The sequence below is a fragment of the Epinephelus lanceolatus genome, chromosome 15 (genome assembly GCF_041903045.1).
Source record: "Epinephelus lanceolatus isolate andai-2023 chromosome 15, ASM4190304v1, whole genome shotgun sequence".
In the NCBI taxonomy this organism is placed as follows: domain Eukaryota; kingdom Metazoa; phylum Chordata; class Actinopteri; order Perciformes; family Serranidae; genus Epinephelus; species Epinephelus lanceolatus.
In genome coordinates this window covers 4839869-4864488 of record NC_135748.1, presented here as the reverse complement: position 1 = coordinate 4864488, position 24620 = coordinate 4839869, and the positions used below count along the sequence as shown (strand labels likewise).

The following is a 24620-nucleotide window of genomic DNA, read 5'->3' as shown; positions in this document are numbered from 1 at the left end:
TAGTGGTTTATGTACCGAGGGACGCTACAATATATTTAAATATACCAACAATCCCCTGCTATGCTAATTTCACTTACCAGGTGGCATTATGGTAGCGTCGGGCTCCTTCTCTGGGGTATTTAGAACAGCCTCAGCTTCATCCTCATCTGGCTGCTTTTGTGTTTTTTCTCCAACCTCATCTGCTGCAGCTGCAGTGTCACCCGACGTGGCAGTGGGTTCAGTGGCACGCTTCGGAAAACACTGAAAAAGTGTTTTCACCTTTGTGCTGAGAATGCCTGCGAAAGAAATTTGTTGCTCTTAGATCGTCACAAGCGACAGAAGCCTCAGAGGTCCAAAAGTCATGTGAACACAGACTGGGTTAATTTAATCGATTAATCAACGTGTGAAAGCTGTCACAAAATGATGTTGTTACATATCCTAGCGCATCAAGTGGGTATACGCAAATCATTGACCTTTTCTAATGGGTATACAGCGTATACCTGTGTATCACGTAGACTACACCACTGCCTATGATGTCATCACAGTTCACACAACCTATTTTTTGGTTCCACCTAAGAACCAACTTTTCAGGTTGTGAACCCATTATTTTGATTGAAATGCTCTGAATGGTTCAAAATGAGGTGCGGTAACTGGAACAGAACCAGTTCCATGCTGGTATAAAAGGGGTAACAGAGACCATTCAATCTTGACGCTCAATCATTAATGTGCTGTTATTATTTCTGTCTGTAAAACACTGTAAGGGTATTTATATATTGTATAGTAGTATACATCATCGCTGATTTGTGGTGCTGATAGCATCCCTATGGGAATACTCGTTTTCATCATTTATTTATTTTTTTTTTTTAATGTCCTAAGGTAGTCACTGTTTGTGAGTGGGACTCTTGTTGTTTTTGTTTTGTGTGAGCTCACCAAACCAAATTCTATGTTAAAATGGCAATGAAGTGCTGAATCTAAATAAGCGGTCTCTGTGGTGGGGGTCAGCTCATGGTGTCAGACAGGACAAAACTGGTGTTTGATTGCTGACAGCTCATCACTGGGTTGCTGTCAGAGTGCTGGAGCAGCTCTGTTAGCGTGGGCTGCAGCCTCCTGACTTATGACCATCACCTCCAGCTTTAATGGATATTGTTTCAGCGGTGTATTTGCTTAGGAAGGCTTATATGAGCTTCTCCAGTTAGTATGAGGAAGTGTTTGTGTGTGTGTGTGTGTGTGTGTGTGTGTGTGTGTGTGTGTTGAAGGGGGTGGGGGCACTGACCTGGAGGCTGTAGCAAAGCCTTGCCAACACAAACTGACTCACTTCTTGGAATCTTACAATAAATCAGAGCAGAGAGCAGCCAATCTACTCAAACACTCGACTGTGGGTGTCTCCGTGTGCAGTTGTATATATGTGTGCATTCTTATTTGCGAAATTCAATGTGTGTGTGTGTGTGTGTGTGTGTGTGTGTGTGTGTGTGTGTTGATTTTTGTAAGTGAGAGCAACCTTGCTTTCACTTTATGGTTTGATTTAGTATTCTGTGGTCTGCTGTCAGACAGCTGCAGTAAAGGTTTACTGGCATGTTTTGACTCCTATTCACATTTACTTCTGTCTTTCACTGCATCAAGATACCACCCAGTTTCAAGTACACAATCACCAGTCAGGCTTTATCAGAAATAATACCTCAACAATTGAATATTTATGGCATTTTGGGGGCAACCATGAGGACAAAAACCAGCAGTGCAAAGCTGATCTGACATTTACCTGCAGGATTCATCCAGTTGTTAGGAGGCTCATGTATAGTACCATTTTGGTGCTCTTGGTTTTGCCCATCAGTTCTACATACATATACACACGTATATATATGTGAGGTCTGGTGTAAGCAAGTAAAGTAACTGTGGTTAGGTTTAGAAAGAAAAACACGTCAACAACATACCTTAAAATGATTCACAGTTCACATTTCAGAATACCAGTCTCCTGGGGAATGTCTCATGGTTTGTGACCCATCCACCAACCCAATCTGCCACCTCAAAAGACAGCCTCCCTCTTTACTCCATCAATGCATTAGTCACATGAACGCAGCCTTCCCAAATACGTGGGTTTTACATGGATTACAGGCTGATGATTATGTGGGACATATACAAATTTTGTTGCCTTTTGTAGGAAAACGTACCAACAGTGCACAAAAACAGCCTGAACCAACACATTCTTACTCGAAACTTGTCAAATACAGCAGCTTGATCAGTGGTCCTGCATTTCAAACTATGACCTTCTATGTACCACTCTAGCATCTGTTTTGGTTGTGTCACTTTCCGTGTCAATTTCAATTCATTTCATGCTACTGTGTCTTTCAAAACAAATTTCTGTCTTAACAAAAAACACAATAGGTTTCGCTACCAACATTCTTTAAGCTTAGGCAACAAAACTAGGTTGGGTTACTGGTTAGGTTTCATAAAATGATCATGGTTTGGGTTAAAATAACCACATTTTTAGTAGCGAGTATGTCACTTGACGAATCTCAGTACCTTTACATGCACAGTTCAGTGGAGCTACAGTTTTAGCTCAATTAGGCCATTTAATCAGACTACTGTCCTTGTCCCAGTATATAACCTCAGGAGGGTAATCAATTTATTGACTTAAGTATGTCTGACTCTGCTACAATAGGTGATGATATCCCCCCTTTCAGCTTGTTTGTATTGGAATTTTTCCAGTTGACCTATTACATCACAGACAAAACAATCGACAAACAAGTTAACTACAGTTAGCTAGTGGCAAATTGATACCATGGTGGACAACTTTACAGCTCTGTACATTTCATCCATCCAAAAATGTTTGGCTCTTGATGTAGATTTTGCCACGTTTCCGGCTTCTTCTTCTGTTAAGCATTTAATACTTATTCAACTTCCAGGTCGAAGCCCGGGTTGAAAACTATGGATTATGTGCATTATGTGAGTGCCTCAGCCAGTTTGGGTCCGACTGACTGTATAAATGCAGGATTAATTAAACTTCCAATCACATTATCTGGGTGTGTTAGTCCGATTTTGAGAACTTCAATTTAGTACGATTTCAGTTGGACTAACATGTTTAATTGTATTTTAAAAGTCTGGTTTTAGTCGGACTAACACAATAAATTGATTTTCTCTGATGTCATGTACTGTATGTCCCATGACGTGTGCCAGTAAGTTATGTGGTTAAAAAAGTCAACTTCGTTTCACACGGGACACGAACACTGATCTGGGTTAAAGTCCAGTGTGTGTTTGACCCATCCACCTCATCTCCCTCCCATCCTACTTGGACTTTAATACTCCTTCTACTATGTTATTGCCGCAGACAGGACACAGTACACTGGAGTTGAAAGCTATGTGCATTTTCTACAGATGCCGTAAGTTCTCTTGTGTGTCTAACAGAAGCCAAGGGCCACTGACCAGACTGCTGTATTTGATGCCCTGGGAATGGGAATTGGTTTCTTGGGAGGCAAGAACAACAACATTACCATAACAAAGTCCGACAGGAAAAGAAACCTGAGCAGTCAGTCAATAATAAAGGTTATAGACCAACCCACTGTTTTTTTTTTCAAAATGAATGAAAAAACTTAACCTGAAGGTAAAACTTTGAATGAAACTCCAAATGTTGGCAATATTCCTTTATTGCATTGGAAAACTGTGAATTCACACATTCAATTACAGCAGAGTACAGTAGGTCAAAGCTGAAGCAGGGAGTGTCCCTGTAAAATGTGATGGACTATTTGTATTTTATTTTCTTCCACCTGGTTTCTTTTCTAACCTACCTGTCTGATCATCTGATGTTTCCTGACCAGTTACACTTAAGCATGTCACACCATGCCTGGTTCTTAACTCAGCAAGTATAGAGTTACCATTACTGATAGGAATGATGGCCAAACATATTTTGAAATAGTGTCATAAAAATGTCAGAATTTCCTCTTAACTCACTTTTAAACTCAAATGTAGACTTTCATCAGCATGTAGTACTGATAAGAGTAATGAACCATACAGAAGCTGGTTTATCAGACCAAAGCTTAAGTGTTGCTGCTGCTGTAGGCCCAATAAAGAGCTGTGTGGAATTTAAAGAAACTCTGTCATCCACATTTCAAAACCTGCCTGGACCAAGACTGAAACAGAGTCAGCAGTGAGTATATACCTCCATCTAACAGCTCCCAGTGGAACAGGGTCATTACTCCCAGCATGGCAGAATGAGCTGAAACTTTCTGACAGTATGTTGTCAAGTTTTTCCAATTTTCCATTTGTAATGGTATTTAAACCTTTTAGTGTAACTTTAGTACACAGCTGAAGGCTGGACTTGCATTTTTTGGCTGGAGGAGGTGGGGGAGCTGGCCTCTGGCCTGGAAGCTACAAATTCCAAGTTACAAGCTGCTGTCAGTCATGTCCAGGTTCAGTAAAAGTCTGCAGAATACAGAGGAAACCTGCAGGGGAAATACGCCAATCCACATTTTAACACTGAAGGAAAGTGCTTCTGTTAATGACAGCTAGAAGAGTGTGTGGCTCTGGTGGTGTATGTGTTTGTGTGTGTATGTAAGTAAACCACAGTGCACCAACAGAATGATGTATAGGTGTCTTTGTAAAAAGGCTGCTTCCATTGACCAAGGCTTACTGGCTACATAACCTTGAGAAGTAGCTTACACTGTATAGGAAGCATCCAGGACTCTCTTGATGAGACAATCCCAAATCGGTCTACTATTATATTAATAAACTAGCATCCTGTGAACATACGTTCACATATTTACCAATGCCAACTTTCACTGACAATGCAGATATATGCTATATATGAAACCATGCAGAAATACATAGCACATACATCAGGCCCCATCACATAGAATGATGCGCTGGTTAGAGTGGCAGCAAGTTTAAGTAGCTCCTGTTTTTTAAGTAAGTTTTGAGTGTGTTTTTTCTTTTTAATGATTGTTAATTTTTCAAATGTGATGAGTAACGTTGTGTACACCAGGCTCTGAGAGGAACGACTTACGGAGTAAAACACCCGATACCGGCCGAGCCGAGGAAGCTGTTTTGAGGCTGCAGAGCAGGAGCAAAGCTAAAGGCTAGTAGGTGGAGATACAAGCCTTTCCTGCCGTCGGTAATGATGGGGAATGTAAACTCATTATCCAACAGGTGTGATGAACTGCTGGCATTGGTGAGGAGCTGACGACTCTACAGTGAGTGTAGTCTGATGTGCTTCACAGAGACGTGGCTGAATGACAACGTGCCTAACAGCTGTGTGAACCTAACAGGCTTCTCTACTGAGCGAGCGGACAGGGACAAGCGGCAGAAACAGAGGTGGGGGACTGATCCTGCTTGTGAATAATAAATGGTCTCATCCTGGACATATCATGGTGAAGGACAAGATCTGCTGTCAGGATATTGAACTGTTGACAGTCAGTCTTAGACCGTATTATGTGCCTCAGGAGTTTTCGCACATTGTCGCCATTATTATTTACATTCCACCGCAGGCAGCAACGGCAATGGTGTGTGACGTCATCCATGAAACTTGCTAGGATTCAGACCCAGCATCCTAGTGCATTCATTGCAATAACGGGGGATCTTAAAACCTTTTCAAAGCTAAGCCAATTTTATCGGCCTCTGCTCGAAAATTGCATATCCATAATGAAATGAATATATCTCTGCAACCATAAGGTCTGTTTGAATACTTTTGGTATCATGGCAAAGGGAACACTTTTGAGAATTGTTAAGGTGTGTAAATATCAGTATATGTGTTATATGTGAAGAGTAAATGAAGATGGCACACAGCACAAATGAAACATTTTGGGGTTCGCTTAAAAAAAAAAAAAAACATTTTTAGGATGAGTATCTCTTTGGAATGATGCAGCAGCAGCTCTAAACCTCTATCACATCATAGTACAATATGTGAACATTAACTCTGCAAAGGTTGATTCTGATAAAGTGAAGCAGAACAATATTAGAGAGGTTTTAGTACAGAAAATTCAGGCAAGCTCTCCAAAATTGCACCATGTTTGCATGTGGTTTTTGTCATGTACAATCCTATATCTTTCATTTTTTGTTTCTGTAAATCCCTAATGATGTTTAGGATATACACATACAACTGTCTGTTTGTTTTTTTCCTCTATTTCCCACTCCAAACTGACCAATACACACTTACTACATTTGAAACTGAGTTTCTGTTCTGAGCTTTGGAGGCCCGTATCTCCGTGATGGCTTGGCCGATGTAAATGATTGACACCTCGTTTGATTTGTTAGAGCCAATAAAATGACGCTATACCCATTAAAACGAGACTGACAGCACTGTAAGCCAATCAGAGTCAACAGAATGTGTTGTGGGGCGATGTCGGCTGCTGTGAGTGGGCTTCCCCCGGAACCTCCGGCTGGCAAGTTTTTCCGCCCGGATTCATTTGAATGACGGACAACATCACGGTAAACGGGAATGAAGCGTGATTTAATGGCAGAAGGAGCTTTTCACGGCAAAAACAACAAGGTAAGAGAGATATTACAAATATATTTTGGCGAAAAGATTTCTGTTGTTGTTCTTTGGGCTCTAGCTCTCTGATGCTTTGGGGTAGAGTGTTTTGGTAGTGTGTTTTGCATAATGTGTGGTTGAGTTAGAGCCCGAAATATACAGAGTGGGTCGGGATACCGGTGCTGTATGGAGTTGGATTTGTTGTTGTTTATTTAGTTGTTGTTTGAGCTGTGTTTGGGGCATGTAAAAAGGGTTTTTACAGCCTTGTAGCCCAAGTTCTGCTGTTTAATTTGATGTGCAACATCACTATATTCTTCGTGATCAGTGCATTGTTTCACAATGTGTTTGCAAAGTCGCTCTCAAAGTCCCCCAACTGGGGCTTAACAGGTTTTAACAACACTGCTCTCTCCTCCCATCTTTCTGGATTTGTTCACTATGTGGACTGTCCCACTAGGGAGAATAAGACACTGGATTTGTTTTATGGAGATGCCAAGGATGCCTACCATGCCTCTGCCCTACCACCTCTTGGCAGATCAGATCATAATCTGGTCTCTCTCCAGCCTACATACAAACCCTGTGTATTAAAGTTGCCTGTTACCACCCGCTTAGGTAGGAAGTGTCCCCAGAGACCAGTGAGTCTCTCAATGACTGTTTTGAATGTACAGACTGGACTGTATTACTGGAGCCACAGGACAACAACATGGACATGGACAGTAGGGTGGATATTCTAGCAGAATATCTAAACTTCTGTAGGGACACTGTGATGACAGTAAGGACTGTACGCTGCTTCCCCAATAATAAACCCTGGGCTAACAATAACATCGAACAGCTCCTCAACCAGAAAAAGTTAGCGTTCAAGCAAGGGGACAAGGGAGGTTCAACATAAGCTGAAGGGGAGACTGAGACAGGCAAAGGTGGACTACAAAGGAAGGTGGAAAGTAAGCTGCAGCAGAACAACATCAGAGAGGTGTGGAAGGGACTGAAGATCACAGGTTATTCAAAGAAGAATAGCCAGATTGTGGATGGTGATGTGGACAAAGCCAACAACTTCAACCTGTTCTTTAACAGGATTGATGGAGGGGGCAGTGTTCACCCTACCCCTGCATCCTTCCACAGTGTAACCTGCTGCCGCTGCTCCTGCTCCACTGTCACCTGGAAGTAGCCCCTCCCCCACTACAGCAGCTACAGCTACAACATCTACCACCCATGGCCAACTACCACTGTCCTTTACAGCAGACAAGGTGAGGGTGGACCTGGGGAGAACTGCATACAGGGAAAGCTGCAGGCCCAGATAGAGTGTGTCCAAGGCTCCTGAAAGACTGTGCAGCCCAGCTAGCGGAGCCCCTTCAGTGGATCTTCAACAGGAGTCTTCAAACAGGTGCAATGGAAAACATCTTATCTTGTAACGGTGCCTAAAGTCAAACAACTACCGACTGGTGGCCTTAACATCACACATTATGAAGACTGTGGTCCTCCATTTCCTGAAGTCAGAGGTCACTGATGCTGTAGACCCTCTCCAGTTTGCCTATCAGGAGCACATGGGAGTAGAAGATGTGGTTCTTGACATGCTGCACCGGGACTACACCTACTTGGAGGAGCCAGGGTGTTTTGTGAGGATCCTTTTCCTTGACATTTCATGTGCTTTTAATACTATCCAACTGCCCATACTGAGAGACTAGTTGGAGGGGATGGGAGTAGGTTGCTTCCTGACCTCCTGGATTACAGACTACCTGACAGAACAGCCTCAGTATGTCAGGCTTGGAAGCTGTGTCTCTGGGATGGTCAGGAGTAGCACTGATGCTCAACAGCGAACTGTTTTAGTTAAATACAACTCAGAGTCTTGCCACATACAAAAATACTATGATAATACACCTATTGTGGCTTACGGCTATTGGGGCTGGTGCAGTAAGTGCTGTCTCCACCTGAACACAGCCAAAACCAAGGAGATGGTGGTGGATTTCAGAAGAAAGAGGTCACCCCATCAACCAGTCTCCATACAGGGGGAGGACATTGAGGTGGTGCACATCTACAAATATCTGGGGGTCCTCCTGGATGATAAACTGGACTGGCCTTCTTGCAATGACGCCCTCTACAGGAAGGGGCAGAGCCGCCTGTTCTTCCTGCGGACACTGAGGTCCTTTGATATGTGTGTGTGGAGATGTTGACCATGTTCTATCACACAGTGGTGGCAAGGGCACTTCTCTATGCTGCAGTGTGCTGTGGAAACAGCTTGACAGACAAAAACATCAAGCGTTTGGAGAGGCTGGTTAAAAAAGCTTTCTCAGTGCTCGGCAGGAGACTGGACCCACTAAGAACTGTGGTGGAGAGGGGCAAATCACAAACACCCTCTCCACAGCCTCCTGGAGCGACAGAGGAGCAGCAGCAGCAGTCAGCTCAGGTAATATAATCTGTGGGGTGTTAATTCGTAGAATACACATGAACCGTTCAATATGTTGATCTGATAAATATCTAATCACTGGTCACGTGACCATGTGTGGACAGTCATATTGAAATTCATGTGATTTCCCCATGCATATATGGTTTTCCAACAACATACTTCACAGGTGCAGATCACGCACCATACAGTGTGGGGGTGGTCTGCTGAAACTACAGATGGCTGCTATAGTCGTATCGCTGCTGTGGTGCCCTATTCGCTAGCCAATAGAGCCCAACTGCCAGTTGCTTACTAACAAAGACAGCTTGCCTACATGCCATGATACCATTGCTGAAAGGAACCTACAGAGATATTGGAATGTAGTCCTGAACATCCTGAAGTTTTGATGAAACTGTTCATCCATATAACCCCCTACATCGCGGCCCCACCACTGCTGACTCCTCCCGCACTTTCTCCACAGAACGACCAGCGTAATCTGCTAATAGTGCTCGAGCTATGGCTTTTGTGTTCCGTCATCTTGTCACCCTCATCCTTAACATATGACTTATTGTCATCTGACCTCTGCAACAAATTATGTAGAACATGAACATTTTAACTGCTTTATCATTCTTATCATTGGAGTACCTGTGTCTCGCCAATGTGATGTTTTCTTGTTGTTTTTCCATTGTGCATGTGTGTGACATTAATGGTTGCATGTGAGGCATTTTAAGGATAGAGATCCATTCACACTGATGTCAGATATGGGTCACTCCAAACATGAATGAACAGTCTAGGCTGTAAGATCGGGGAAATAATCAGAATTGAGCATAGGCTCAGCGTCCTCTCAAGGCAGATAGATGTGCATTTCATTCAGTTCCAAGTCAATGGATTTCACAAGATGTGTAGTGTAACATAAATTGTATTTTTATTCCTTAAATGTTCTGTTTCCTCTTAGGAAGGATCACAGTTGCTCCAATTCTGGAAAACAGGCGTTTAGAAAATCCATTTCCTCACCCGAATCCCATATCTCATTCTGAGCATTTAGATGAAAACAGTCTGTCTGTGGCGGCTCACAGAATACTGATGAAGGTCAGACCATGAGCGCTCTAACAGTCTGAAGAATCAGTGAGTTGTGGTGGACTCCAGTTAGGAATCCAACAGCTAGCTTTACTCAGTAAACAACACAATAATCAGTCTTTTACCAAAGACCGGGCACACTCTATAACAGTCTGCATGTGCAATGAGTGTGGAAGTCAGAGCACTTTAATGTATGTGTGGTGCTGCAGGCGGGGTGTGTGGGTATTTTTTCTCCATGCCGTTTGCTTTAGAGTGGGTAATGTGGTCGTCAATCTCAGGGCCAGGGCAAAAACAAGTGTGGGCCAACAATAAATTATTTTTAAGAACTTCCTGGGCAGCAGGGAGTGCAGACTCAGGAAATAACCAACACATTCTTTTGAATGTGAATCATTTTCATTTCATGCTTTTTCAAAGTCACTTCAGCGGGCACAAGTTAAGTCTTACAATGGGCAGATCCAACCACAGAGCATAAATGTTTGGAGCCTGCGGTTTATGCTTTAGTAAGGGAAAGAAGGTTTTCTGGGCAGGTACAGACTTCTGAATCACAGCCTCTCACTCACAATATACTTCATCTAACCACAACCTTATCGCTGTTACAAACGTTAAACTTTACCAGCTTTAAAAACAAAAGCTTTTTGCATATGACAATATACACTGATGGGCTGTCCAGATGGAGTTTTGATGGCTTTTCTGTTTATAGAATGTTGGATTGTTATGATGTATTGTTTGAACTCCTTTTCAAAAATTTAAAAAGCTGGTTTATGATTAGAGAATTTGGATTTGTGAATATGGTATTTTGCAAGTAACAAAATTAAGCTGATGATGTAATATTGATCTTTGTTGTTAGCAATATAGGAAAGGAATCCAAACAACACAGTTATATATGTACGAGTGAAACCAGACATTGTTTTTGGAAATGAATGTACAGACACAAAAAAAAACATGAAAAAGGACAGGACCAGAACAAATGACAAAGATCTTCTTCATACTGTTTGCAGAATGAGCAGTCCACGTCAATGTCCTTTTTGTATCTTCGTAGAAATAGTTTGCAGGGATAAAACCGATTAATCATTTTAGGAGACACTTCTTTAATCTTATTTATAATCAGATATTTAGAGGGAAAGCACCAGATGTTCCTCCAGTTCAGGTCTGGAGTGAAGCTATTCCAGTAAGAGATGACATTTGGAACAGAGACTATGTCCTTTTGAAATAAAGCACATTTATCATGGTTGTTATTTCTCTTTTTAGTGGAAAAACAGATTTGACCAACACTAGTGTCAGCAGGGTCCAATTTCAATAATGTCAGTTCAGATGCTATAGAGTTTTTAAGAAGCATTATAACACCAGACGGGATAGCATCAAAAACTAGAGCATATTCCTTTGGTGGTATGGGAATACCATACTTGTTTAGAAATTCAGAGTAAGACATTAAAACACCATTAGAATTGAAAAGCTGCGTAACTAAATACATTCCATGGTCAAATCAATTTTCTAGAAGTAAAGATTTATGTTTGTATAATATATTTCTCGGCCAATGGCAGAGGTCCCTACTGTTTCTGTGACGTTTATTCTTTCTTTCTCCTGCCGTCTCCTAAAACCCAAATCTGACCCCCTAAACATGCTCAAAAACTCACCAAAATTGGCACGCATGTCAGGACTGGTGAATATTTTGATAAAATGAAAAAATTAAATCCAACAGGAAGTGAGCTATTTGCCCTTTCAAAATAAGATGTCATTTTTCAAAAATTCTCTTTCTCAAAAAATATCTATTCCTATACCTTTTATCGTATCGGCTTAAAACATGCACACGTGACAGGCAAACTCCTGGTAAACAGATCATATAAATGACTTTGTCATTACTCGAACGGTTTGGATTTTATGGCTTCTTAAAGGTGACATGCGACAAAACCTCCTGAATGTCTTTGCGCCATCGAGACACACTAAAATGGCCCACCGTTTATCGTATAGGCCTCAAACATGCACACTTGACCGGCCAGCTCCTGCTAAACAGATCTTCTGAATCACTTTGTCATTAATTGAAGGGTTTGGATTTTATGCCCTCTTAAAGGTGACATGACACAAAACCTTCTGACAATCTTCGCACCACCTAGACACACTAAAATGACCACTGCAGCCCATAGGAATGACGTAGACAGATCAAACCAAAACTGGCTTGTTTGTCTCATCAATACCTACAAATCACTCACTGACACCCTGACCTAAATCTATCAGGAAGTGAGCTAGTGCCTCTGAAAGTAACATGAGCAAATGTGGAGAAATTGTCAGCTGTGACCTAGACATCTGAAATCCGCCTTTTTGACTCCATAAACATATAAACTATATAGCGGCATTCAAGACGAGTGTATTTCTCTGCTGGTATGCTCAGATTGACAATTGGACCCATGGTTTGGGAATTAAAGGGAGGTGTTCGAGACATTTCAAAGCCACCTCCATCTGCCTGCTCTCACACAGCTTGTCTCTCCCTCTCAGTGACGGACTCAGCAGGGGCGTAGCCATCATTTTAGAAGTGAGGGGGACAAATTGTTCAGAGGTCTATTCAGTGATTTATCATCCTCTTGCATTCAATTGCACCTCTCCTTAGTGGCTAAAGAACCACATAACCACAAACAGCCACAGTACAGCACCAGGAGACCGACTTTACTTCTTTAAAATTATATACTATCAAAATCTAATGTTTTAGCTGCCAAACTCTTATTGAGTGGACACAGAATTACCCTAGAGCATCTACAGGGTGAGTAGCCAGATAACTAAGTGCCAAATGACAACACTGAACACGCAAAGTTCACTGAAACACCCTTCCTGTTAGCAAGTTATTAGCACACAAATTGGAATGGAAGTGACAAGGTAACAGGGTAATAAGCCACATAATTTAATTTAATGGCATGAAGACAGAAAGTGACAACACTAAACATCAACATCAAGATGTATTTTACATTTTAGTCAAATATGACAGCACATATGTCCAGAATTAATCAAATCATTTTAAGCCTTCTCCCTGTGCTACCTATTGCAATATAGACAAAAAACATTTTCGAGTATAAATAAGAGTAGTTCTGAAATAGCTGTGAAAATTAATCTTAGAGTCACTCTTATTCTATAGACATCCTACAGACTCTTATCCTATAGACATTCCCTTAGCCAGTTATAATTTCTCCTTACCTGTGAAGCCTTGGGCTGATAAATTGGTGATGCAGTCAGGTCCCTGTCCTGATACTGGCTCCATGTCATTGGTCCGACAGTCCATTGGTCTGACATCCCATTAGTTCGACGTCCCGTTGTTCCGATATGTGATAGGCTACACTGTATTTGTGTACCATAGAGGATCAGCAAACGCAACAAAAGTAGGCTACTGGTCGAGATACAAGTGTCATAGAGAGGAGAGAATGAAACACCATAACCTCCTGTTATTAACTCTGGGGTCCAGGTTGTGTGGGGAGGTCTCCACAGTGCTGAACGGCTCCGCGAGCAGCTCTGGGTCAGCTGGGAAAGGCTTGAGGCGAAGCAGGCTCACAGCTTATGTGTTTGCCACTTTCTTTTTCATTTTAACCCACACCATGATCTTTTCCTAACCCTAATAAAGTGGTTTTTGTGCCTAAACCTAACCAGACCTTAACCACAGGGCATCATGGTGATTTCGGAACAACGGGACTTCGGAACAATGGGTTTAATATGGTCGGAACAATGGGATGTTGGAATAATGGGCTGTCGGACCAATGGGCAGACCCCCCGATACCTGTCTGGTTTCTCCCTGTCCCTCTTCTATCTATCTTGCAATAATATAGATAATACATGTGCAAAGTGTAGCAAGTGCTTACATTTTTTTTAGTTTGGGACTAGTGTAACAGAAGGACTCTGGGTTCCTAGAAGAGGGAAAGCTGGACTGATGAACAAAACTCAATGAAACTCAGGAGACCTTAGACGCAATTAAACCAGGTACCTTGTATTTAAAGTAAATAAGGAAAAAAACACAAACAAACAAAAGGGTTAACAATGGCCATAGGAGTATTCTCAACTGTACAATATGTACTCAGTACAATATTCACTTAACTCGTTTGCTGTATTTCACTAAAATAGACGTGTATTCAACACCATATTCACTTCACTCATTTTACTGCATTTACTCAGCTGACACTCAATACCATATTCACTCTCCAGGCTCCAATCCCAAGAAAAAATGTCCAAACCAAGTCCAGAAGTCCAAGAAGAGTAATAGTCAGTCAAAAAATAAGGGAATGGAAAACAAAAGATTGGGCCGGGGTGTGTGTATATGAGATGAGGGGGACAATGGATGAGTGGCTGGTGTCCTACCACAGCACCGGAGGTGATTACAGCAGGTTCTTCAACGGTTCTTTTCACTAGCTCGCCATCACAGTTCACAGTTGCTTTTCACAGCACAAAAAACCTGGCCTGTATGAACACAAGACCAGCTTTAATACTCATGGCTTCGTTTTAGATTAAACAAAAATATAATTCACAGTGCACATTTGATTTTTCCACAGCTCCCAACAATAATTAATTATTAAATTATTAAAGTGCAAACTGTCACTAAAAGTGAACAGAAATAAATAATACATTCAATATGAGTTAACCGCTATCATGTTTGAGGGTATCAATTTACTTCCAGTTGTGGGTAACACTTCCGGTCCTGCGGGCTAACATTAGCCGCTAGGCTAATTGAGCTAACAACAACCACCCAAAGTCACATTAAACATAATACACATAGCGGCACATAGTGACACAACATTAAACAACGTCCAAGCATGGGCAACACACAATCAGAGCAGCGCAGGTAATGCCTCTTACTAATACAAAGTGAGGCGATTAGCAAAATGGTAACAACCCTGTACATCACATACTCTAACAGTTGTAACTGAAATACATTAGTAAAACAGTAAGCTATTTACCGATCTGTCTGCATCTGCAGCTTGAGTCACTCGCACCATGATTGTCACGCCAGCCATCTAATCAGGCACAGGTGTGGCGAAAAATTTGATAAAATGAAAAAATGAACCCCAAAAGTTCCAAAATGGGCTCTCTAGCGCCACATAGACACACAAAAATGGCCACTGCGGCCCATAGGAATGTTGTAGAAAGATTAAACCAAAAGTGGCTTGTTCGTCTCATCAAGACCTACAAATCATGCACTGACACCCCTGACCTAAATCCAACAGGAAGTGAGCTAGTGCCTCTGAAAGTAACATGAGCAAATGTGGAGAAATTGTCAGCTGTGAACTAGAGTGTAGAGGGGTCTAAAATCATCTAAAACTTTTGTCTTTAACTGTCTACGTGAGCTGGAGGCCGAAACGGCATGAGTCAGAGGTCTTGCCCAATGCTGCTTGCAGTTTTAATTATTTTTATTATTATTATTATCATTATTATTATTATTATTATTATTATCAGGTCCACCATTTGTCTTACATTAATCCCCTGAATATTTACGTAGAATGGAATAAAAGGTTATTATGTAAGACCTTTTCAGAGGTTATTATTGGGATGCAAAAGAGAAGGCTGTCATTCACTGCTATGCTGCACCCCTACAGAGGTAATGTAGGGTGGGATGGACAGGGGGGAGGCAGGTGGTGGGGTTTTGGTAAGATTAGGAAGGGGTGGGTGGAAGTGACCAAGTGTTCTTCTTTTTTCTTTATTATTATTATTATGTAAAAAAAGTACTTAAACCAATAGAATCTCTCTACAAGAAAGCCCTAAAGACTCTGGATAAAAAACCCTTTTCCTTCCATATCTGCAAGACCCTCAAAAATCATAATTTTTTTTAAGTTTCCATAATTCTAAAACCTTTAGATTTGCCTGCTTTGTGTATATAAGTCTCCATGGTCTTGTTCCACCACCACTGAACGAATTCATTATGAAAAGGACTGTGGGAGGTATAGGACTTGTGTTAGAGGAGACTGTGAGATTCCCCACAGGCGCACTATGTTTGGGAGCAATGTGTTGTCTGCTATGGGGGGGAACATCTGGAACAGTCTTCCCTCCACAATAAGGGAATGTATTTTAGCTATTTATCTGCTGTCTCCTCCATTTGTATTTTATCTATTTATTTATTTATTTATTTATTAATGACTACGGATGCAAATTAGCAGCTTTGCTACAATCCGGCATGTGTACAGAGATGTGTGATCGATGTTCATTAATGTGCACTGTCCCTATCCAAATAAAGTAAAGTAAGTAAAGAAAGTTTTGGTGAATTTTAGTTTGTTTCTGTTGAGTTTGAATGTATTGCTTAAATATATCAGCAATCACTGATTGTTGGGTTAACAGTGGCTGGTGGGAAGATCACTGCAGACCTTCTAAAGGATCACAGAGATGAAGTGAAAAACAAAAAAAAAAGTCACCTAACTCTGTCTTTTGGCCAACAAAGTAATAGCTTTTGGCTGTGGTGGTGATACACAGCTTCCAAGCACTATAAAATAAGACATGTTTGTTGTTGATAACACTAGTGTTATTAAAACACACCAGAATGATCAATCTTTGTCAGATTTTAACAACAATCATACAGACACTTTTTTTTTTGACATTTAGCGAAAGACATGAATCAGTGAGCCAGGCCTGAACATGAACCAATGCTGTTGTGAGTATTTGGGCAGCCTCTGACGTGTTTTTCGCGGGGATGAAAATGACCGCGTCATCCGCATACAACTGTGCACTGACACCCTTACAGACATCAATTGATGACATTCATGTTTGGTTAGTTCCAAATATCATCAACTCTGGTTTGGTCGAAATAAATCCTTAATTAATAAATAATAAATACCAAATAAGATTTGAAATGCTGGATCTACAAGCTGTATTTCCTCACTGTCTCTCAACTGACAGCAGTGCAGTGGCTTTCAGGTATTCTTCGGAGGCAAGAGCAAAATAAGCATGAATAAAATCACAAGAAAATGGTGATGTATTCAGCCAATCAAGAAAGTATTTGCCCAGTCGTCCAACTGTAGTCTCCAGTGCACCTCTGTCCAAGTGAGGAGCAAACCGTTCATGCACACTTGGGCTGCCTCTGGTTTGTAGTTGGCAACAGCATCTAACAAAAACTGTCTACGCTAAAATTGAGTGGTGGTCACTGTCTCCTCTCAAGAGCTCAGGTTCTGGATGGACCATGGCCGCTCTCTGCTATATTTCTTAAGGGTAATTCTTCATTTCTTAACCCTTTATGACCTACCATAGAACAAGTCCACCAGAGCATATCTTTACAATTTTACCTGCTGTAGGGCCATTTTTTGGAGTATTTTAATATGCTATACATCAATACAACCCTTAAATCCCAAATTTTAATAATATGTGTGGACATATGTCCATACTAATGAAAGAAATTGCTAACAAGTGCAATAAACCACTAAAAAATTGAAAATAGTTTTTTTTTACACATATTTTTCTAAATACAGAAATATCATGGCTGTATCCCTCAAAATTGTAAATGTAAAAAAGTTGCACAAAACCCTTTCAAACCACAGAAAATGTATTTTAAGTGTTTTCATAACTTAATTTTTGAGATACACTCATTTTTATAAAATGTGACAAAAACGAAAGTTAAATGCACATTGTGCACAATTAGCAAAAATACAACATGTACATCAAAATAAACTATTTACAATAGAACAACCAAAGTTCCAAGTTCAAAATCAAACATTACTTTTCAATAGCACCAGGGGAGCTGTGATAGGTCTTGTGACAGTTCCTGTCCACAATGAGCAATATTTTTGCTGCATTTTTATTGGTGTTGGCACACAGTGTTTTGATGGCAGCCCAGTGAAAGTACATCCTGAACAGCTCAGATGGGGAGGAGTTGTCCACATACTGTGATAGAGGTGGCTGCACACCTGGCCTCCTTTTGGGCAGAAAATGTGGTAGGGGATGTGGCAAGATGTCAGGCTCCTTTTCGGTTCTCCAGCCAGCTGCATCACCAGGAAGTGTCTCTGACCTGGAGCCTCTGTTTGCTGGACACCAACTCCTTCCTCCCCCTCTGCCTCCCTCCGGGGTGCAGGGCGAGGAGACCCCCCCACTTCCTCCTCCTCATCATTGTCAGCTCTGCATACAGATGTTACAGTGTGTTAGATGTGTTCCACATGAGAGTAATACAATAATGGTGCGTATTTAGTGCAAAATGCTTTCAGTTGTGTTACATATATACAGTTAGGTCTATAATTATTTGGACAATGATACAGTTGTCATCATTTTGGCTCTGTACACCACCACAATGGGTTTTAAATGAAACAATGAATACCTGCTTAAAGTGCAGACTCTCAGCTTTCATTTAAGGCTTTTTTCAAAAATGTAGTATGAACCGTGTAGGAATTACAACCATTTCTTCACACAGTCCCCCGACTTTAAGGGCTCATAAGTATTTGGACAAACTAACATAATCATCAATTAAACAGTCAGTTTTAATACTTGGTTGTAAATCCTTTACAGTCAATGACTGCCTGAAGTGTTGGACACATAGGCATCATCAGATGCTGGGTTTCTTCCCTGGTGATGCTCTGCCAGCCCTTTACTGTAGCCGTCTGCACTTCCTGCTTGTGTTTTGGGTGTTTTGCCCTCAGTTTTGGCTTCAGCAAGAAAAACGCATGCTCAATTGGATTCAGGTCAGATGATATGACTTGGCCATTGCACAACATTCCACTTCTTTGCCTTAAAAATGTCTTTGGTTGCTTTTGCAATATGCTTCAGGTCAATGTCCATCTGCACTGTGAAGCATCGTCCAATGAGTTTTGAAGCATTTGGTTGAATCTGAGCAGATAATGGTGCCCCAAACACTTCAGCTTTCATCCTGCTCAGAGGACTTAACTATGCTGTTAAGTCCTCTGAGGCAAATTGTGATTTTTCTTCAACAACAAATGCATGTGGTTACATTTAGCCAACACATGCATGTGATTAGGTTTAGGCAAGAAAGGACATATTTTAAGTTGGTGTCTGTTGCCAGAAGTCACTGCCCAAACACTGGTATTCGACAACTTCAGAGTGAGACCAGGTTGATGAAGCTACTCAAATTAATGCCTTTATACCAACAATGGATGAATATCATTGTTCAAGCATTGTTCAATCTGGAACCTATCTCAGCTAAAATTGGGCGAGAGGCAGGGTACACCCTGGACAGATCATGAGACCATCACAGGGCTGACACATAGAGACAGACAATCACTCATGCTCACATTTAAACCTACGGCCAATTTAGAGTCACCAATTAACCTGCATGTCTTTGGACTGTGGGAGGAAGCTGGAGCACCCGGAGAAAAACCCATGCTGACACGGAGAGAACATGCAAACTCTGCACAGAAGGCCTCCCCCATCCCGGGTTCTAACCAGGAATCTTGCTGTGAGGCAGCAATACTAAGCATTGTATCATTGTGCCCCCTTTCAAATACAAAATTATTTCTTTTAAATTGATGATTAATTTTTTTCTTTTTTTTATCAAATAAACAATTATATGAAAAAAAACTGTTACAAAGTCATTTTGTATGTACTTTTATACTTTTTCAGTTTTTTTAAAATAGAGGTAATTACCATATACAACAAAAACTGCAGGTTTTATGCTTCATTTTGTTGTATAACATGTGGCGGTTGTAAAAGACATCCAGCTGCCAAACCAGGCTTTAGTCTCGCTCCACAACGATTCTACTCCTTCATGATAGTGTTGGGTCTGTGTCTGTGTTCTGTGTTTTTGTTTTGTCTGTCATGTGGCCGAGGCGGGATCTTCTGTCAATCACTGCACCTGCTTCCACTATCCACTTGCTGCTCATCAACCTGATTGCCACTACTCACCTCCAGTATTTAAACCCGGTCTGCTCATCCAGTCTTCGCCAGTTCGTCAGTTACTCTCAGTGGTAAAACAACGTCCCGGCTTCTACTCAACTGTTTAGTACCTTTTTTGCTGCATATATATTTTGAGTCTTTACGTCTGGATTAATTTTCCTCTGTTTTCTTCCAGTACCATCCTGTCACCTGCCCCCCCACCCCGGCCAGCTCTGTTCAGACATTCCTGGTTCCGGCTCTGGACTCCTGCTTTTTGTTTCCCTGTTTTTGGACCCTGCTTGGTTAAAATAAACTAACACTCCTTTTTGACACAAGTCTGCATTGTGGATCCAGGTCTTTTGCTAAAGCTTAACAGATAGTGTGACAGCTGGGACTGGTCAGCTGTCAGACCACTACTGTATATCCTCAGAATGGTCCGTATAATATCCTACAAAAAATGCAACAGTTTGTATGATATTGTACAAATTTGCACCCCATGATTGACTTTACATCCTTAACGTACAGTTACGTAATTGACGTAAAGTTACAGAGGTTGGGTTTAGGAAAAGAAACATGGTGAGGATGTACCTTAAAATTACTCAAAGTTCACACGGTTCTGAACATGTGTCTCCAGGGAAAAGTCAGTGTTTTTGTGACCCATTCACCACCCAACTTGCCTCCTTATGAGACTGTATGAGGCAGCTTCCTTGTTTACTCCCATCAGGGCATTGGACATGTGATCACAGCCTTTCAAAATATGTGTGATATGTATGAATTTTGGTGCATGACTATTTTTATGATTGATGTTGTTTTAACTCTGTACCCAGCTATGTGCAGCACTTTGGTCGACTGCTGTCGTTTTAAATGTGCTCTAGAAATAAATCCTGATTTGACTTGACTTGACTTTTTGTAGGAAAACGTATGAACAGTTTATGAGAAGAGCCTGGACTCCGAGGAGACAACTACAGAACATAAATGGACCTGCATGGTAAATGGACCTGCATTTGTATGGCGCCTTTCTAGTCATCCAACCACTCAAGGCGCTTTTTACACTGCAGGTCACATTCACCCATTCATACACACATTCATACACTGGTGGCTGAGGTTACCATACAAGGTGCCACCTGCTACTCTGTTTTTAACACACTCACACACCGATGGAAGCATCATCAGGAGCAATTTGGAGTTCAATATCTTGCTCAAGGATACTTTGACATGCAGACTGGAGGAGCCAGGGATCGACCCGCTGATCTTCTGATTGGTGGACGACCCGTTCTACCTCTGAGCCACATATAGTGATCACTTATCAAGAAAGTACCATAAATGATACGACTAGTTAGGGAAATCATAGTCCTATGTTGCAAACAGAATCTTGTCACCATCCACGATTAAATCACATTTCCTGTCATGTCTAGTGCTGGTCTAGTCTGTGCCATTGACCTGCTGCATTAGTCTGATGAGTAAAAAAATGTAAATGCTATTCTTGCATTATTTTCTAAATTTCCATGTTTCCTATTTCTTTAATTTTTCATATAATCTATGGGCCAGGACTTTTAAGGCCATGTTTAAAGCTCTCCTCTCTTCCTGAGCATCATGCTATATTCTGGGGGCCATGGGGGCATTTAGCCAGTGCAGATAAATAATGATCACAGAGGGGGTGATTTCCTAATGCTGATGTATAGCTGTGATGGGACAGGTGCTTGCTCCACAGCTTCCCAGTACCACATCAATTAATCTACTCTGTCATGTGATGAACCAGCTGTGAATTACCCAACACTTCCTCTACAGCACAGTCTATAAACTGCTGATTACACACACTCACCCACCCACCCACCCATCACACACACACACACACACACACGCAGGGCATGTACATGTCTGTCTCCTTCTGGCTGGATATGAGTTGTTATATGAACTTTTTTTTATTTCACCTCTGTGCATCTTGGGAAAACTGATGGAGCTTTTCCAGCAACTTCCTCTTCCACACCCACACCCAATAATGTCACAGTCTGTGACATTATTCTGACTAGAAGCTGACTAAACTTAAAATACAGTCATTTCTCTTTGGCCATGGATGGCAACTGTGCCTTGCTCAAGGGACCCTTCAAAGTTTTTAAATGATTATTCAGGTAAGCACACCCTTAGATTGATTTACAGAAAGTTTGGCCCTCAGTTTGACCCTCTTCTGGCTTCACCTTTGACCTTTCATGGTTTGCCTACTGGTTGATATACAGTACATAGCATACTCTGCAAAATCCCTGGCTCTATTCAAAACCTTTGTTGCATGCCATGTCAGCCTCACTCTCTCTATCCAACCCAATCACCAGAAAAATGTTGGCATTTGATACATGGATACATTACATTTGCGTTATTATCTAGAGAATACATTGAAACTTTTAACAATGCAGTGGTTAATGTGTGTTTATATTTAAGCACAAAAAACACTTGGTTATGGTTTGGAAAAGATCAAGTTTTGGCCTAAAGCAACACCAAAAATAATTTTACCATTCTCATATGGTTCTAAGAAAACTCCGACCAATGATTGGTCGAGCGTCCTGCCTGTCTTCCCCATGTGAAGGCCTCCGACTGACATAACCCCCACCCCCCACCCCGAGTCTGTGAAACAACAAATATGCTAGTAACAGGGACGCTTGTGGATATAAACTTTTCTCCGTAATAATGGCAGACAAATGCGGACCACCGCTTCCACCTCCAGCCGCTCCAACAGGGAAATCAGTTGGCAAAAGAAAGAATATAGCAGAAAAAGCTAACACTAAGAGAGAACTCAATGCTGGAAGAGCCAAAACTCCGGGTCAAAATCGGCTCTGCTTTTGAGCGATGGCAAAGACTGATGCAGCTTCATCCTGACCTGAAAGGGGATGAGATGGTCACAGAGTTTCTGCTGGACAGGTATTTTTAGTTTGCCTCTAATGTCATATAGGCTATAACGTACTGTATGACAACACAGCATCCAGTTGCTAATGGCTAACGTTAGCCTACTGTAGCGTAGCCTCTGAAACATTAACGTTATCTTCCTTGTGCATTTCCACTTACTAGTAACATTAACGCTACTATCTAACGTTAGCACTATAACCTTATTCTAAAACTCATCAGTCATCACTGACTCCGGTTGAGTTTTAAAACTCCGGGGTTGCGTTTGACTGTCTTGGTTCTAACGTTACACTCGCTCTCTTTCGTGTATCTAACGTTACCGTGCCACCGCCTATGTCTATCATAGACGTACTGAGGACGTAATGGAGGAGGGGGGAGTAGGCTTTTGGAGAGAGGTAGAGTTGCAGGAGGAGGGGGATGGGACTTTGGAGGGAAGTGGGAGTTGTGGATGTTCAAATATTTTCTAAGTGCTGTGTGAAATGCAAGAAAGGTAAGAGTAGCTTTAAACAACCCAGTTTGGGAGGCACAATCCCAGCAAGAGAAGCAGCAATGTCTGCCAAAAACTATTTCTCTGTCTCAAAAGAGGCTGGGAAAACAGCAATGGCTCCCTAAATAACAGTTATTTTTGATGGTCTCGAGCAGTGGTCTGCAGCTTTGCAGGTGTGTCACCTAGTTGTGACAATAGCCCCTTTTACACTGTCAGATTTTCCGCGAATGTTGGGCTGTTTTGCCGGCAAGGTGCAAGCATTTAGACGCACAGAGCCGGATTGGCGAGTTGATCCAAGGTGCCCAATTTTCCGCCTCATAGGATAGTCATATTGGCGGAACCCTTTTAGTTTAAAAAGACAGAGGCGGCCTTCCGCAACGGGAGGGGCTGTTGAAGACTTGTGGGAGGAGCTGATGATGACGCCGCATGTGCAACCCACTGGCAGTGGATAAACAGGAAACAGCTGATAGCAGTAATAAGCGTTCCTGCAAATTTGCACAATTCCTATCTAAAAAGGGCTAATGATGTTTCCAGAGTGCAGCAGTCATCTAGAAATTCTGATTTAAAGGGATTTTTACAGTGTTAGCAACACAAGTTTGTTCTCTGACCCTGGGGATACCCCTTAAAGCCCCTTTTTACACAGAGATGGCACTATAGAGCTGCTACAAAGTCTCCTCTTTATGCCGCCTTTTTACACAGAACCAAACAAACAACAGCAACATGCCTTTCAAGTGTGTGATTTTAGACAGCATGCCGGCATGGCGAATATAAAAGAGGCATCACATTTAACAAAACAGCATCAACCTCTAGCATGACATATTACATACACATCAGCAGAGCTTTCTCAACTATAACAATAACATAACATTGAAATAACAATAATTTCCTGTCCCTGGTATATGGCAGCTAATCTTGTCCTCTGTTCGGAGTGAAAGGAGCTCCCAAACCTCTTTGAGCTGGCCCTCAAAGACCGAGAAAGCTGCCCATGGCTAAAAGCTAATATTCTCAAAGGCTTAATAACTTCTGAACCACTAAACCTATCCACATGCTTCAGGTTGTTGGGATTCACAGGACCACAGATGATTTATCATTTGGTAAAATCATCACTGGGCATTTAAAGGCTTTATCCTCTGCATGCTCTTTGTCTTCAAACAAAGAGAGCTAGGTGACACCCATCTCCACAGGAGGTCTCACCTCACACCTCAGTGAGACTCAAGTCCCAAAACTTGATTGGACAGGACCTTTACAGTGACATGTGACTCTGATGTCACAGGCATGTGTAGATCTGTGCTCCCTTCCAACAGATCTCTCTCTTGCTCTGGAGCTTCAACAGCTCACACCTCTTTCCGGCTGGGCCTGGAACAGCACAGAGGATCAGACCCTGGCTCCACAGCCCAAACCACTAAAGGGAGAGCAATTGATCGTGGACTCTCTTGCAAACACAAGGTTTGCAACTAGCTTTCCAGCAACAAGGAACTAAGTGAGTTAGCACCCAGAGTCTAACTCTGCTAAACCCTGAGTGACCAGCTTCCTCGGAGTTTCACCTTTGGAACAAAGAACACAACAATGACTACAGTTGGAATCACCTT

General features: G+C 41.7%; 1 long non-coding RNA gene and 1 pseudogene across 1 annotated transcript; one reads left to right on the top strand and one right to left on the bottom strand.

The window, feature by feature from the left end:
* The window catches only part of LOC144467048 (uncharacterized), a 472102-nt pseudogene that overhangs the window by 184905 nt on the left and 262577 nt on the right, over positions 1-24620 (bottom strand).
* Positions 19442-20353, top strand: LOC144467079 (uncharacterized). The gene is made up of 3 exons (XR_013493444.1): positions 19442-19744; positions 19849-20056; positions 20216-20353. It is a non-coding gene; the product is annotated as an uncharacterized LOC144467079 (long non-coding RNA).